The 15,436-nt window shown below is 44.4% G+C and overlaps 1 protein-coding gene across 3 annotated transcripts in view; it reads left to right on the forward strand.

Annotated features, from left to right (window-relative positions):
• LOC117005088 (nipped-B-like protein) overlaps window positions 1-15,436 on the forward strand; it is a 174,179-nt gene that overhangs the window by 24,148 nt on the left and 134,595 nt on the right. The window lies entirely within an intron of this gene.

Raw genomic sequence — 15,436 nt, forward strand, 5'->3', positions numbered from 1 at the left:
GGGAATTGGGAATAACAGTTCTTTTCTAGGGAAATTAAAATAGAAATACAGTACTACAAAGAAACAAACTCCAAACCCTGACAAAGTCAGAGTACAACCTGACACCCCATCAGGCAGGGTGTTGGTAGCAGTTCCATTAAATGGTGGTTGCAGTCCTCTTGCAGTGACAGATGTGATTCAGTTGAAGCAGTGGTCCTGTAGAAGGTGCAGTTTCCCTCCGGAGGTCCAGTGGTGATGTGGAGAAATCTGGTTTTCCTCTGGAGTCCAGTGGAGAAAGGGGCTCCCTTAGTGTCCCAAAACCTCAGTTTTTATCTTGGTAAAATATGTTGGGCTGCGCAGCCGCCAGCCGGGGAGAAGCGGTGTGGCGGCCACCGGCCGGGTAGAAGCGGGGAAGGAGGGAGGAAGCTGCTGCCGCTGGCTCCAGACCGGCGCTAACTGCGTGGGGACGGAGGGAGCTGCCAGCTCCAGCCCAGTGCGAATTGGGCGGGGAGGGAGGGAGGGAGCTGCCGCCGCCAGCTCCGGACGGCGCTGACCACGCCGGGGAGGAGAGAGCCACCGCTGCTGGCCCGGCGCGAGCTGTGCGAGGGAGAGAGGGAGGGAGCCGCCGGCCCGGCGCGAGCTGCAGCCACCCTGAGGCAACCCGGACCGTGGGCAGCCCCGAGCTGCCCTGGACCGCCGCAAGCCGCGGCCGTCCTGAGCTGCGCCTCGCCAGCCGGCACCGCGGACAGGCGAGAGTGCCGAGGCCCCCGGCACGGGGAGGGTGCCTGGGGCTGTGTTTAAAGACTACGCAAATCTGTGAAAAATGTTTGCAATTTGAGCTCCTGCCAGTAAACCCTTCGATTGCATGATTCCGTTACTATTTCATTACTTTGTTGCGCGCGGCACAGCTCCTCGCTGCAAAAAAAAAAAGTGCGCCTTATAGTCCGGTGCGCCTTATATAATGTACAAAGTTGCAAAATTTACCAGCTCCTAGAGGTGTGCCTTATAATCCAGTGTGCCTTATGGTCGTGAAATTACTGTACACAGTTGCTTTTAGAAAAGGATAATGCTATACTACCAGCTAACATAAATGACAGTTAAGAAGTTGAAAAAAACTCGTTGCTACTTCCTCTCTGTCACAACTATTTAGTTAACAAAGATGTCTGTTGCAACCTAAAATGTTTTCCATTTGACAGAGCTGACCTACCAAACCCTTTTAATAGCTCTTGCTCTTGTATACATTTTTTAATACAATGGACTCTATCTAATATCAGCTGCTGCTTGAAACATTGAAAAGGCTGTGCTCACAAAAAAGAGCATAATTATAGATATGCTTTTTGTTGCAATGGAAGTTGCATGAGGAATATGTAGTACAGATGGGAAATGTATGAACTGCTGAAGTAGCTTGGGGTTTTCCCTTTATGTTTGAATTTCTCAGTTATGCTTAATATCATGACTGCTTCCAAGCAAAGTTTTTACAATTTATTCTATGTTAACTTCTGCAGAACAAAAATAATTCAGTAATAATTCAGTAGCTCTCAGTAATTTCAGAATCTTTGATGTTGAAAGGCTCATAAAGAAGATACTTATTGTTCAAAAAGATGTAGAGCAGTAATAAATTCCCTGAATAACTGGATTCTCCTTGACAGTTTTAGCTGCTTTCTTTTGCAGAACTGGTGAACATAACTGCAAAGATAATGTGTATTTCATATAGCTTAAGTTTTTGAAACATACCAATTTTTGGTTTAGATTTTGCTACCTTATCAGTTGAACTTGATCTGATACTCCTTTTTTAACGAGAAGGAGCCTGTAGTATCTTATTTTGAAACCAGGTGCAAGATTTCTTTCCATTCACTTAAATTTAATCCCCATGTTTAAAGGCAACAACTAACCTGTCTGAACAGTAAGGCTCCTAAAACAGATTCTGTTTTGCATTGGTTTTCTAATGGAATAGAAGGAAATACACTTTCCTGTAGAACAGTGGGTTTTTTTTGTTTCTTTTTGGTATAGCTTCAATGATGCATTGGGCAGTTTCCTTGAAAATCAGTAATTCTGAGATTTGCATTTTCCTCTTTGCCTGAAATAATGTACACTTGCTGATCATCGCAACATTTTGTAAATATAATTCAGTTTTCTGCAAATTTTTGAGACAGGTTGTGTTACCTTAATGAACAGGCTTTTTCTTGATCCGTAACTGATTTATTTGTGTATGAAGAATGTGTTATGGCCTCATTTTAAAGAGTTCTTAGTGCTAAGGCACCTGAATTAAATATTTGAGACTATTTTGAAGTGGAGAATATTGTTTATAAGTGCTTTTAAATTTTTATAGAAAATAAAATTAAAAACAAAAAGCATCCTATGCTTACAAGAAGGAAATGGTTTTAACAGAAAAAGATGCTAAGGCTTTTCATTATTTTTGGGAAACTGTGTTCTAATGAATTTTTACCCTTTGTGATTCCAAGGTAGCAAGAAAAGTAAACATTTCCTGCTAGACATTCATGTAGTATAGGTAGGTCAGGGAAGCTGCATACTACCCATAGGTATTTGCTCTCTGCACATGACTTTAGTCTGGTTTGATTTTGTTTGTTGTTTGCTTGTGTCAATTCCTTGCCTCCTCAGGGAAGGGTTATTACAGGTACAAAGCACAATTACAGTAATTTCACGACCATAAGGCGCACCGGACTATAAGGCGCACCCCCCAGAAATCGGCAAAATTCACAACTTTGTAGATCAGATAAGGCGCACCGGACTATAAGGCGCACTTTTTTTTTGCCGCGAAGATCCGTGCCGCGCGCAACAAAGTAGCGAATTAGTAATGGAATCCTGCCATGGTGGACTTTACTGGCATGTGCTTAGATTGGAAACATTTTAACAGATTGGTGTAGCCTTTAAACGCAGTCCCAAGCGCCCTCCCCGTGCGCAGGGCCCGACACTCCTGCCCGCCCCCAGCTGGCGAGGTGAGGCTTGGGGCGGCAGTGGCTCACGGCTGCCGTGGTTCGGGGCGGCCACGGCTCACATCTCGGGGTTGCTGCGGTTCAGGGCGGCTCAGGACCGTCCGTGGCTCGGGGCAGCGCGGCACTGCCCGCTCCCTCTCTTCCTATGTGGCTACTGCTGGCCGGGGGCTGGGCAGTGCCGCCCAGCCCGCACGGCGACTGCTGGCTGGAGGCTGCCCACTCCCGCCCCCCCTCGCAGCTCGGCGCTCCCGTGGCACCGCCCCACCTTGCGATTCGGGTCACAGCTCGCGCTTTTTTTTTGCAGCGAGGAGCTGTGCTGCATGCAACAAAGTAAAAAATTACAGTAAATTCACAAATACAAGCCGCACTGAGTATAAGCCGCATCTCTGGGTGTTGGCAAATATTTTGGTTTTTGTCCATAAATAAGCCGCACCCGAATATAAGCCGCTCTGTCGTTCGCAGCGAGGACCCGCGTGCAATTAGTAACAGAACCGCGGGAGGGCGGGGTTTACTGGCTGAGCTAAGGCTGTGCAGGCTCGGCCCGCTAGGGGCTGCTGACGGGGCCAGGTGGCCCAGCCCGGTGCTGCCGCTCGGGGCCGGCCGCCGCTGCCACTGGGCTCGGGGCCACCCGCCGCTGCCACTGGGCTCGGTCACCCCGGGTCGGCGCTGCCCCGCGGTGGCAGGCAGGGACGGAGCTTTCCCGCGCCCGTGGCGCCGGCGACGGGCGCGGACAAAGCACCCCACCTCCTCCCCGAGCCGCGGCAATGGCTGCGCGGGGCTCCCGTCGGCTCCCCGAGACGCGGCAATGGCGGCGCGCGCTTCCACCCGCCTCCCCGGGCCACAGCAATGGCTGTGCGGGGCTCCCGTCGGCTCCCCGAGCCGCGGCAATGGCGGCGCGCACTTCCCCCCCCCCCTCCCCGAGCCGCGGCAATGGCGGCGCGCACTTCCCCCCCCCCTCCGGGTCGCGGCAATGGCGGCGCAGGGCCCCCGTCCTCCCCGGGCCGCGGCAATGGCGGCGCAGGGCCCCTGTCGGCTCCCCGGGCCGCGGCAATGGCGGCGCAGGGCCCCCATCGGCTCCCCGGGCCACGGCAATGGCGGCGTGCCCCCCCCCCCGTCCTCCCCGGACTGCGGCAATGGCGGCGCAGGGCCCCCGTCGGCTCCCCGGGCCGCGGCAATGGCGGCGCAGGGCCCCCGTCGGCTCCCCGGGCCGCGGCAATGGCGGCGCAGGGCCCCCCTCGGCTCCCCGGGCCGCGGCAATGGCGGCGCCCCCTCCCCCCCCGTCCTCCCCTGGGCTGCGGCAGAGGAGGGAAGAAGGAGCTCTCCCGCCTCTCTCCCCGCTCCCCGTGCTGCCTGCAGGGAGCCAGGGCAACACAGTAACACTGTAACAATTGCGGAATGCCGGTTTTTACTGACAGGTGTTTGGCTCGGCGCCCTGGCTGGCACGTCTGGGGTTGTAAATGTCAGAAAATTATTCACATATTAGTCGCCCCCGAGTATTAGCCGCACTTCCGGGTTTCCACCAAAATTTTTGTCAAATTGCTGCGGCTTGTATTCGTGAAATTACTGTACTGGCAGGGGCTCAGTTTGCAAGCATTTTTCACAGATTGGTGTAGCCTTTAAACGCAGCCCCAGGTGCCCTCCCAGTGCCGCGGGCCCAGGCACTCCCGCCCGGCGCTGGTTGGCACAGCTCGACTTCTTCTTCCTCCTGCGCCCGGGCCGGGACTGGCGCCGGCCAACTTCTCGTTCCACCCGGCGCCAGCCGCCTTCGCAATTCTGCCCGGCGTCCCGTTCCGCCTGTGCCCAGTGCTGCCCGGCTTCTCGTCCCTCCCCCGCCCGGCACTGCCCGGCTTCCCATTCTCCCCTCGCCCGGGCTTCTTGTCCCTCCCCCGCCCGGCACCACCGAGCTTCTCGTCCCTCCCCTGCCTGGCGCCGCCGGGCTTCTCGTCCCTCCCCCGCCCAGCACTGCCCGGCTTCCCGTTCCGCCCTCGCCCGGTGTCGCCCGGGCTTCTCGTCCCTCCGCTGCCCGGCACCGCTGGGCTTCTCGTCCCTCCCCCGCCCGACGCGGCCCGGCTTCTCGTTCCTCCCATGGCTGCAGTGGCCGCGCCGCCGCCGATTTCCCCTGGCCACAGGGGCCGCACCGCCGCCACTCTCCCCCGGCCGCCCGAGTTGCGCCACCGCTGCCCCGATGCCGCCGCCGGGCGGGCTCTACTCAGTTTGGGGCTGTTGCGGGCTCACACTTCTCGTTCCCCCCGCAACCGGGCCAGGACCGCCCGGCTTCTCATTTCCCCCACGCCCGGGCCGGGGCCAGCACTGCCCGGCTTCTCCTTCCCCCTGCGCCCGGGGCGGCGCCGCCCGGCTTCTCGTTCTGCCCGGGTCGGGGCCAGCGCCCCCTCCCTCTCTGCGTGGCTCCTGCTGGCTGCGGCCGCCCACTCCCGTTCCCCCTCGCGACTCGGTGCTCCCGTGGCACCGCCCCCTCATTGTGGCTCACACTTCCGGTTTGGCAAATTTCACAACTTTGTAGATCAGATAAGGTGCACCGGACTATAAGGCGCACTTCTGGGTTCGGGGAAAAATTTTAGTCAAAAGGGTGCGCCTTATAGTCTTGAAATTACTGTATGCTTTATGTTAGTCTACCCTTGTAGAAACTGTAGGTTCACACGTGTTAGGGGGCACCTTTCCTTGAATCCACAGACCTCATGTTTTGTATGCTTCCACCACGTCTCTTGTGGTTTCTCTTGCCATTTACTGTGGTGTCACTGCCAGTACTAGCACATAGGCAGCAGGGGCATCAGTGTCATTTTTATTGAATAGAACAGCAGAAGCCAAATCAGTGTGACAATAGCCACAGAGGAAGAAACTGGTTGCTCTAAAATTATTTCCTAAAGGTTGCTTTATATTCAGAAGCAACTCTTACTTGGCCCAATACAGTACTTTTCACTAAAATTTCTTTTGTTACAGTAGTTTTAGTGATTTGAGCAGCTACTATTGGAATATCTTTAGGAAAAAACATTATGCTAATACTGGTTTAGAAGTTATGCGAAATAATTTTTATCTCAAACTTTTTAATTTTTCACTGGCTTTGTCAGCATTATTTAGTCTGTTGGCTGATCACTTCTTGAACTAAACATATTAATTTCACTAGTACACTGAATTTCAATTTTTGTGCTCCTGGGATTTCTGTATCACTCTTTTCAAACTTAATTTTTTGTAGCCAGTATTGTAGGTGAAACTATTCTGTATATGCCATAAACTTTCTGGTTTTATAAATGCTGATGTGTTTCATGGGATTTTATCAGTAATAATGAGTCTTCTGGATTTCTTATACCTTTTTGGTTGTTCAAGTTAGCTTCATATCAGATTTCTTGAATTACTGTTTTAACCTTAGGCAGCTGCATCAGTGATTGATTACTGCTCACTTTCAATACTGACTTTTTCTGAGGTTGAATTAGTGTTAAAATGCTTTATATTGTGATTGTGTATGCTTCTTCTTTCTATGTAACTCAAGTGTTAGACTATGTTTTGACAACCCTATCTCCTTCCTTAGTATTTTTTAAAGTATTTTAAAAAGCATTTCATTCAGGAAACTTGTAGCAAAAGTACTGTCATTGTATCAATGAATCTCTGGTATAGAAACCAGAAATTTGCCCTCTTGTACCTAAATCTGTCTGATGTACTCAATCATGGCATCTTATTTGAATGAGAATGAGAGGATAATAATTCATTCTCTTTCTGCCTTTCTCATTCTTTAAGTGTGGGTGTTAAAAATTTTTTTTAAGGACAGTTTATGAACTGATAACTAGCAGAACTTCATGTAATAACTAATAAGAGTAGTAGTTTATTGCAAAATGTGGAAGCTTAAAACTGGTTGAGGCAAGGCTTCTTAAATTTATAATAGCATGTTTACTGTTTTAAAAGAGGAGTTCACTGCTCACCTAAATTATTAAGTAGCTAATAAATGAGTTGTACTACTTTACTTTGTGCAGCTGCAGAAATCAACTTTGAGCATAGTGCTGTAGTTATACAGTACAATGCTATTCAACATATAAGAAATTGAAACAATTTTTTAAAGTAGTTTCATTCTAACTAAAGATTTCATAATATAAACTATGTAAAACAGAACTGTCTTTACATGTTCTATTTAATACAATGTTTTAGAAAAAGGCTATAGGGATTTGATATTTTTGCAGTTCTTTAAAATTTAGTTTTAATCCATCTAATTTTATATCTTTTTTTTTCTCAGAAATTGGTAAGTCATCTAAGGTAGCCACAGTCAACCCACTACAAAGTTACTTTTAAAATCTAAAGATATAAGTTAAAGAATAGTCTGGAGTATGGGGAATGAAACATTGAAATGTAAATACTAAATTTCTGAATCCTGAGGTGTTACTTATCTTTCCATTACTATGGAGCCTGTGTATTACTGCACATTAACAAATTTTTCCCTTTATTTTGTTTTCCAATGTTCTTCTGAATGTATGTAGCTAAGCCATGGAAGAACTGGTATTTTTGTTGACGGGACAAGAATGTATTTCAACCAAGAGGAAAGAGAAAGGGGAGAAAATAAGATGGGAAAAAAACCCCTTGTAGGTCAAGATAAGGCAGTTAACTAAAGCAACAGCAAAGGTCCTGTGTACAAGCAAAGGGAAAAAGCACACCATATTTTATTCTCTACTTCCCATCAGTGAGTGATGTTCAGCCACTTCCCAGGAAGCTGGGCTTCAGCACATGTAGTGGTTGCTCCAGAAGGCAAACATCATAGAATAATGAATGCCCTCCCTTTGTCCTTCCCTTCACTTTTCTATCTGAGCTGGGGGGAATGTTGGAGAGACAGCACTGATGCTGTGGTAGCGCTGCTCAGCAGAAGCCAAAACACTGATGTGTTTTCAACACCTTTCTAATTACCAATGCAAAGCTGAACTCCAGTTTAGTCAGACCCAATACACTTTATCTCAACCCATGAGTTTTACCTTTTTTTCAGATTCTCTCCCCCATCCCACTGGGGAAGGGGGAGTGAGGGAATGGCTTCATGGTGCTTAGCTGGGTTAAACCACAATACACTTTAAAAAAACTCAACCGATGAACAACATTTAAAATGTAACATTTCAGTAGGAATTTTCTTTGGAATGTTAATTTGCAGTAAATGAGAATATATAATTGACAACAAAAAGGAAAGAAGATAACATTCTGAAGTAGTGCTTTAAATGTGTAGTTATCTGTAGCATAAACTTTTACAATATTACTGTCCTTGCTATCTTGGTTTCACTTTTTTTTATTGTATATTATGTTATGATGATAGTTTTTCATACATTATTCTCAATATCTGTTGCCCTTTCACTCTTTCCCTTTCTTGAAGGGATTCTTTGTATCACTTCCTTTGTGCACTGTAGTTTCCTCCTTCCTGGAATGTCATTTACAATACCGTTTTTTCTTATAAAGCAGCAAGAGTATATGTTTATACTGAATATGCAAGTCTATCTTTGAATATATGTAAATTGGGTTTCTACTTCTCTGAACTGCAACAATGATGCATTGTTGTGCTAGTTTATATTAATTTATTTTTTTTTGGTATGGAAGGAAATGAACCAGTTATGGAAATAATTTTAAAATGTACAAACCCCAAGAAGCTCTCTTTCCCTTCCAGCCTAAGTACAAGTAACAGGCTGGTCGAGTGGGCTCTGCTGTGGTGCTGAGCCCCTTCTCAAAAAGCCCGCTGGGCCTTGTCTCCACAGGGCTGAGTCCCCCTCCCCCCAACACAGCCAAACTGAGTCCACGGCTCGGCTAAAATACTACTACTGCTAAATTTCACCAAAAACCACCTGGCAGGGGGAAGAGAAGCCATCAACCTGCGGATGCTGCCACTATATTCTAATCTAGCTGCTAATATCTTAGTTTCCCCCGGTGCGGCTGCCAAAAAATTCTCCATCGTAAACAGCTCCAACCACCACCCGGCAGGGATCACATGACCATCTACAAGCCTCAAACGAGATATTAACTCTTTAATTACACAAATAAGACATAAACCTTCAATTCTCTCTCAAATAAAAGAAAGGGACAAAGTAATAGACACACAAAAAAACAACACAAAAACATCAACGTAAAACAAAACCGAAAAATCAGATCCCAAATAACAGAATAGAAAGAGAAGCCTTAAGCTAAATTCTCTTATAAACTATAGTAATAAACTATAATATAGTAAATATCTCTATATAAGTCATAAAAAAGCATAAGGAGAGAAGTGTTCACATTATAAACATAAGCAAAAACATCCATACTAAACAAATGTTAATGTAACTATAATTTAATAAAAAAGTTTTAAAAAAAACCTTTTTTTAAAAAAATTAAAAACTCTTTACCCCCAAAAAAGCAGAAAAAGACCTCTATTCCCAAAAATAAAAATAATCTCAAAGTTAGATAAAGAAAACCTTTGCTTCTAAAGTACTCATCCTTAAAAATAATACCCCATAAGTTAACATAGCCCTCAAAAATAATTATAAGAAAAACTATAAATCAAGGGGAGAGACTTTTACACGATAATCAAATTTCCATTCTCCCAGGCGGCTGATCGCTATAACATTAAAGCCACAAAAAAACTATTTTCTTATAAAGAAGTCTCCATAAACTAATGAGACTACTTCCTCTCCCTAAATAAATTAGAAAAAGACTTTTAAAAATAGTAAACTGACTAATTTATTTCTGTACATTGTCAATATAAAAGAAAAAAGGGTGCAGGGTGAAGAAAAGTATTCTAAAAATTTTATTCTAATTATTATAATTTTTTTCTTTTAATTTCTGTTAGTAAAGTTTTTCTTTATACCCTTCAAAATTTAAACCTACTTTGCCTTGCTCCTAACTTTCACAACAACAACAAAGAAAAAAAATTCTAAAGAATACACTAGCAATTTACCAACACCAAACCCACCACATAAATTAATACATTAACCAAAAAAATCTCAAATTAGCAAACCAAAACCACTACACAAAATTAATATTTCTGCCCAATTTCAAACTAAAACCACCACAATTGTTTAAAAGCTTTTCAATGCAGCAGTTCTTTGATTTCCTTAATTCAGGTAATATTAAGGTGTCCTGGTTTAAAGGACAGGTGTCTGCCAAGGAAGGTGGAAACTTCCCTTGGAATGGAAAATATGACTCCCTTCTCTCCAAATTATTATAACTTTGAAATTATGGGGCTTTCAGACAAAGATATGGAAAAAGGAATAACAGTTCTTTACTAGTATGCATATGTATAGCAAGAGAAACAACAACAACAATGGCAGCAACAACAAACAAAAAGAAGTCCCAGTAACAGCTTTCTCTCAGCCGTCAAACACTTTTGCCATTGGTGTAGTTATGGCCACAGCAGGCAGGGGCGCTGTTGGCTCCCGGGCAGGCATGGAAGGTGCAACAGTTCCCCAGTGGCTGCAGGGGATGCTGTGGGGCAAGCTCAGTCGCCTCTCCACCTGATTAATGGCGGCTCAGTCGGTGGAAGAGAGAGAGAAGGGGCTTTACTTTGCGAAATCTCAAGAGGCAGCTTCTCTCAGTGCCATTCGGGAAGCTGAATGGACTGCACCATGAAAACCTTGGAGCAGCAGGTTGGAACAGCAGAGGCGAGCACACCTGGGGTGGCAAACAAAGTGTAGCAAAGACTCAGGAGCCATGCCAGAAGCTGCAGAGTGTCGGGTTAAAGTATAGTATCAAGCCCTGAAGTAGGGCAGAAAACAGTGGGGCTGGCGGGGGATTGCTCCCTTGGATAGCTCACTGGCGATGGCTGGCCCCGGGGTCGGGCCAGCCCAGCAGGTAGGGCTTCTGGCTCCAGGTGTAGCACGCACTGGCTCTGCACTCCCAAGCAAGCAGAGGAGCAGAGAAGCAAGCTGGCAAGCCCCAGTCACAGTGCCGAAGGAAAAGGGGAAAAAAAAACCCATGCAAAAAAGACAGGGCAACAGGATATCCAGAGGCACCATGCCCCGTGGCTGCCGAGACAATCACCCCACTGGAAGGAAGCAGCAGCCCCTGGTCCCCAACCCTCGAAGGATTCTGGGTTGCCTCTCACCCATCACAATACTCCTGGAGCTGGTGGGGGGGTGGGTGGCAGTGATCATTCCAGGCACAAAACAAAAACCAACCAAACAAAAAAATGGATATGGGATGAAAACCATCCCCAAGACTTAAAGCAACAGATTTATTTTTTCCTTCTAGAGGTAGAAATACTGCAGTACTACTGGTAGTAGCTACTGCACAAAGTCGATAATACAAAAGTTTCTAAATATTGATAAATGACTCATGAGAGTTGGGAATGAAAAACCAAAACACAACCAAACTTGGTTTTTTGACTTGTCTGACTTGTCAAGCCCTAATTGTTGCATGGATTTTTTGATATTTTGTGTGAAATAACATGTCTTGAGCTGTCAATTTTCTTCCCTAACTGCTTGATATTTTGAGCATTCTTCCTTTGTAACCTTCTTTGACTGTCCTAGACAGAGAAACCACATCCCCTCTCGACCTTTGTTTTGTTAACTAAACAAAGCAGCCCCTTCTACTCTCCTCTTGGAAAACTTACTCTTTCCCTGACCATCCTAGCTAGCTGTCTGCACTTGTTACACTCTTGGATCTGGATCTTGCCAGCTCATGTTTCTTATCTGTCTATGGAAAAGGTATCTAATTTAGGTGTCTACTTTTGGAGGGATTATTTTTTCCATTTTAATATCTGTATAATTACTGTAGCAGTAATATCAGTAAAGAACTTGCATTATTAGTGATTGTCTCTGATGTTTACAGCTTTCCAAGGTGAACAGGAAGGGAAAGTAAACAAATCCCCTTGTCTTTGTGTTGCATATGGAATTTCCAATAATACTGAATAGTTATGTGACCTTATTCAGTTTTGATGTAGTTTAAGTCAGGAGAGGAGAGCTCATCGGATGTGATCTTTTTCTTGTATGTACAACTTATGTGTAAAAGGTGTTCTTTAACTTCTTAACTTTAATGAAAACTTAAGTTCTAAAAGTGTTGTTAGCTCTTGTGGGTTTGCTGTTGGAGACTCGTGGTAAAAGGTCCCTTTTTTTTTCTTTAAGAATTGCTTATTTATGGAACTAAGAAACAACTGAAATTCTTTGTATATTGGTATTCATTTCAGGTAAAGAAGCTTTAGTATCAAGTAGCATTTGAAACTGCTCTCTGTATTTGAAGGCTGTTTTTTCCTGCATTAAAAAAACTCCAAACACAGGAACCTACACAGCATATATCTATTTGCAGCAGATTCCTTAACTAGATTTCTGCACCTGTAATGTATTATGTTTTTAGCAAACAAATGTAATTTAGTGGTGGGAATGAGCCTGTGGCAAGTGCAGCAAAGGAAGTTAACTCAGTGTTGGATGGCAGTTTTTTGTTTATTGGTTGTGTTGTCCCTTGTCACACCACACCACTTCCAGCCCCACTACCACCCAAAATAATTTAGTTGTGTGTAGGTAGGGAAACACTGAAAAGTTAACTTCACTGGTTCATGAAAACTGTGCAGGAAAAATACTTAGAACATTATTTCTTTGTTTTGCTTGGAATCTCTCCATATGTATTAGCAGTGGTATTATATGTTGTCATTGGTGTGGCATAAGAAATAATGATATAAAGATTATTAAGGAAATGCCTGTGATATTTTGGTTTATATGTACTGTATATGTAATTTGCAAAACTTGACGTGTAAAGTAAGTATAAACAAATCACTATTTCAGAATCTTAAGTAAAAAACATAAATGCTGACAGAAGTCTTACTATTTCATGAATTAACACAGTGTCCTGGTTTGGAGGACAGGTGTCTGTTAAGAAAGGCAGAAGACTCTTTGAAATGGAGAATGTAAACCCCCTCCCTCCAAATTATTATAATTTTGAGATTAAGGGGCTCTCAGGCAAAGATATGGGAATTAGGAATAACAGTTCTCTACTAGGAAAGCTAAAATAGAAATACAGTATTACAAAGAACAAACCCAAAAAACTGACAGAGTCAGAATACAACCTGACACCCCGTCATTTGGTGTTGGTAGCAGTCCAATTAAATGGTGGTTGCAGTCTCCCTGGAGTGACAGATGTGGTTCTGGTGAAGCAGTGGTCTTGTAGAAGGGTGCAGTTTCCCTCTGAAGGTTCAGTGATGATGTGGAAAGGTCCAGTTTTCCTCTGGGATCCAGTGGAAAAAAGGGCTATCTTGGTGTTCCAAATCTCAGTTTTTATCTAGGTAGGAAAGGCTTGGCTCCTCCCCCTGGCTGGAGCATCTCCCAATGGGATGATGTAATTTTATCAGTCATACAGTGGGACTCAATGGGCCATCAGCAGAAGATACCTCCCTGGAGGAAGGATGGGTTGTGAAAAGATAAAGAACACTGCCCCACCTGGTTTTACCAGATGGCCCATTAGATGAATATCTCCCACGGAGATAAGGATCACTGCCCCACCTGGTTTCAACAGATGGTGATAGAATAGATATTTTTGGTCACATGCTGTATTGTAACCCAAGACACACAGGAGCCTGTCTATTATAGGTAAATGTATATACAAGTTCCTTTAATTTACTTTGTCTTCAGAAAATATCATATGTCTCTGTTGACATTGTTTTAGAGACGAGACACACTCTTTTCATGGAGCGAAAGAAGCTACAGTTTTATTTCACTCATCCCTTTATATAGAGTTTTACAAACATCTTGTGTATCCCCAATTGGTTAGTAACAAGCTGTTACCCTGTACTGATTTACCAGCTCACCAGAGATGTGTACATGCGGGAAAGAGTTTGAGATATTGTTTGCATTTTTCTCTTCGACAGTTTGAAATAGTTGACACAGGTGCAGACCAACTGTCTCAGTCCTAGGATTCTTTCTCAGGGAAACAAACTGTTTTTCACTGTTGCAGTGTTCTGTTCTTAAAAGAGGCTAGTAGCTTTCTCATGGCTATGTTGATGCATAGAAAGGCTGATCTGGAACAGAGACTAGACAGAGCAAAAGGAATAAAATAGGTATTAATTGAAAGGCCTTAAAAGGATACACCTTGGGCAGTTCAAGAGCCTGGCCGAGGCTACACCCAGGATGGATCCAAGATGGATCCCGGTCACAAGTTTTTACACTTTTATAGGTTTTGGTTCATCTACATATTGGAGTCAATTGTCCAACCACAGCTCCAGGTCATGAAGTCTCAACCCTCTGGCTTGCCCCCTTCCCTTCGCAGTTGTTTATGCTTTTTGGGTAACGGGTGTCCTTGATTCTCTGGCTAGGAAGGTATTGTTTTGTCTAACTACCCTGTGAAGAGAACTTACTAACAACTAATATGAAGTTTCAGTTACATACCAGGCAGCAGAGAATCTGAAAAATATAAAAGCTAAAACCCAAGGAATCAACGTCGATCAAGTCAGAATTCAGTCTGTGCGGCTTCTCCAGGCCTGCTGTTTAGCCACCACAATCACGCTCGAATTTTTTCATTTCAATAGTATAACAATAGTGGATTGTAATGTGTGGTATTTGTAAATTTTTGTTGTTTTGGAAATGCAGTTCAAATTAATGTGATGATCTTTTTTTGGAGGAGGGTTTGTGGTAGTTGGATTTTTTTGTTCTTTTGTTTGTTTGTTTTAAAGTGTGGAGTTCCTTACAATTGGGATCTTTATAGTGAATAAAAACTAGATGAGCAAATTCCTTTTCAGTAGTTGAATATAAACTATGCTGTTTTACAGGAAATAAACTAGTTCAGTGGTGACTAAACCTTTTTCTGCGGAGGGGGTGAAGCTGGGAGGGAGCATGGCTGGGACAGCTGACCTGAACTGGCCAAAGGGATATTCCACACCATAGAATGTCATGCCCAGTATAAAAACTGGGGGAGTTCGCCCGGGAGAGGCTGATTACTGCTCGGGAATGGGCTGGGCATTGGTCAGTGGGTTGTGAGCAACTGTATTGCGCATCACTTATTTCTCTTGGGTTTTATTCCTCTCTCTTTTTTATCTCCCTTTTCATTACAGTTAGCAGTAGTAGTAGTATATTTTACTTTATTTAAATTATTAAATTGTTCTTATCCCATGGGTTTTTGCCTTTTTCTGATTCTCTTCCCCATCCCACCTGGGGTGGGTGGGTGGTGGGAACGAGCAGCTGCATGGCACTTAACTGCTGGCTGGGATTAAACCATGACAAAAATATACTAAGATGTTATATTTGTCACTTTGCTTACTGTTTGACATTTTCACTTGTAAATTACTCCTTTTGTTTTTGCTAACTTCTTATATGAAATATATCTCCTCCAAAACTGGGAGGTGAATATAGTAGCTAATTGCCTAAACTGATTATGGATTAAGTGCTGTCCACTGCATTATGAGCCAAAAAAGTTTTGTTGCAAATTTTTGCATTGGTATCGTATAACCTGAGAAAATTGTCTTTTGATTGCCTTATGTTGCATCTTTTTTGGTGACAGACTATGCTTCTGAAACTGGAAGCTTGCCTTTTGATTGATTAATGCCATTTGATATTTAAATTCTACATTGTTCTACC

The sequence above is a fragment of the Catharus ustulatus genome, chromosome W, assembly GCF_009819885.2.
Source record: "Catharus ustulatus isolate bCatUst1 chromosome W, bCatUst1.pri.v2, whole genome shotgun sequence".
In the NCBI taxonomy this organism is placed as follows: domain Eukaryota; kingdom Metazoa; phylum Chordata; class Aves; order Passeriformes; family Turdidae; genus Catharus; species Catharus ustulatus.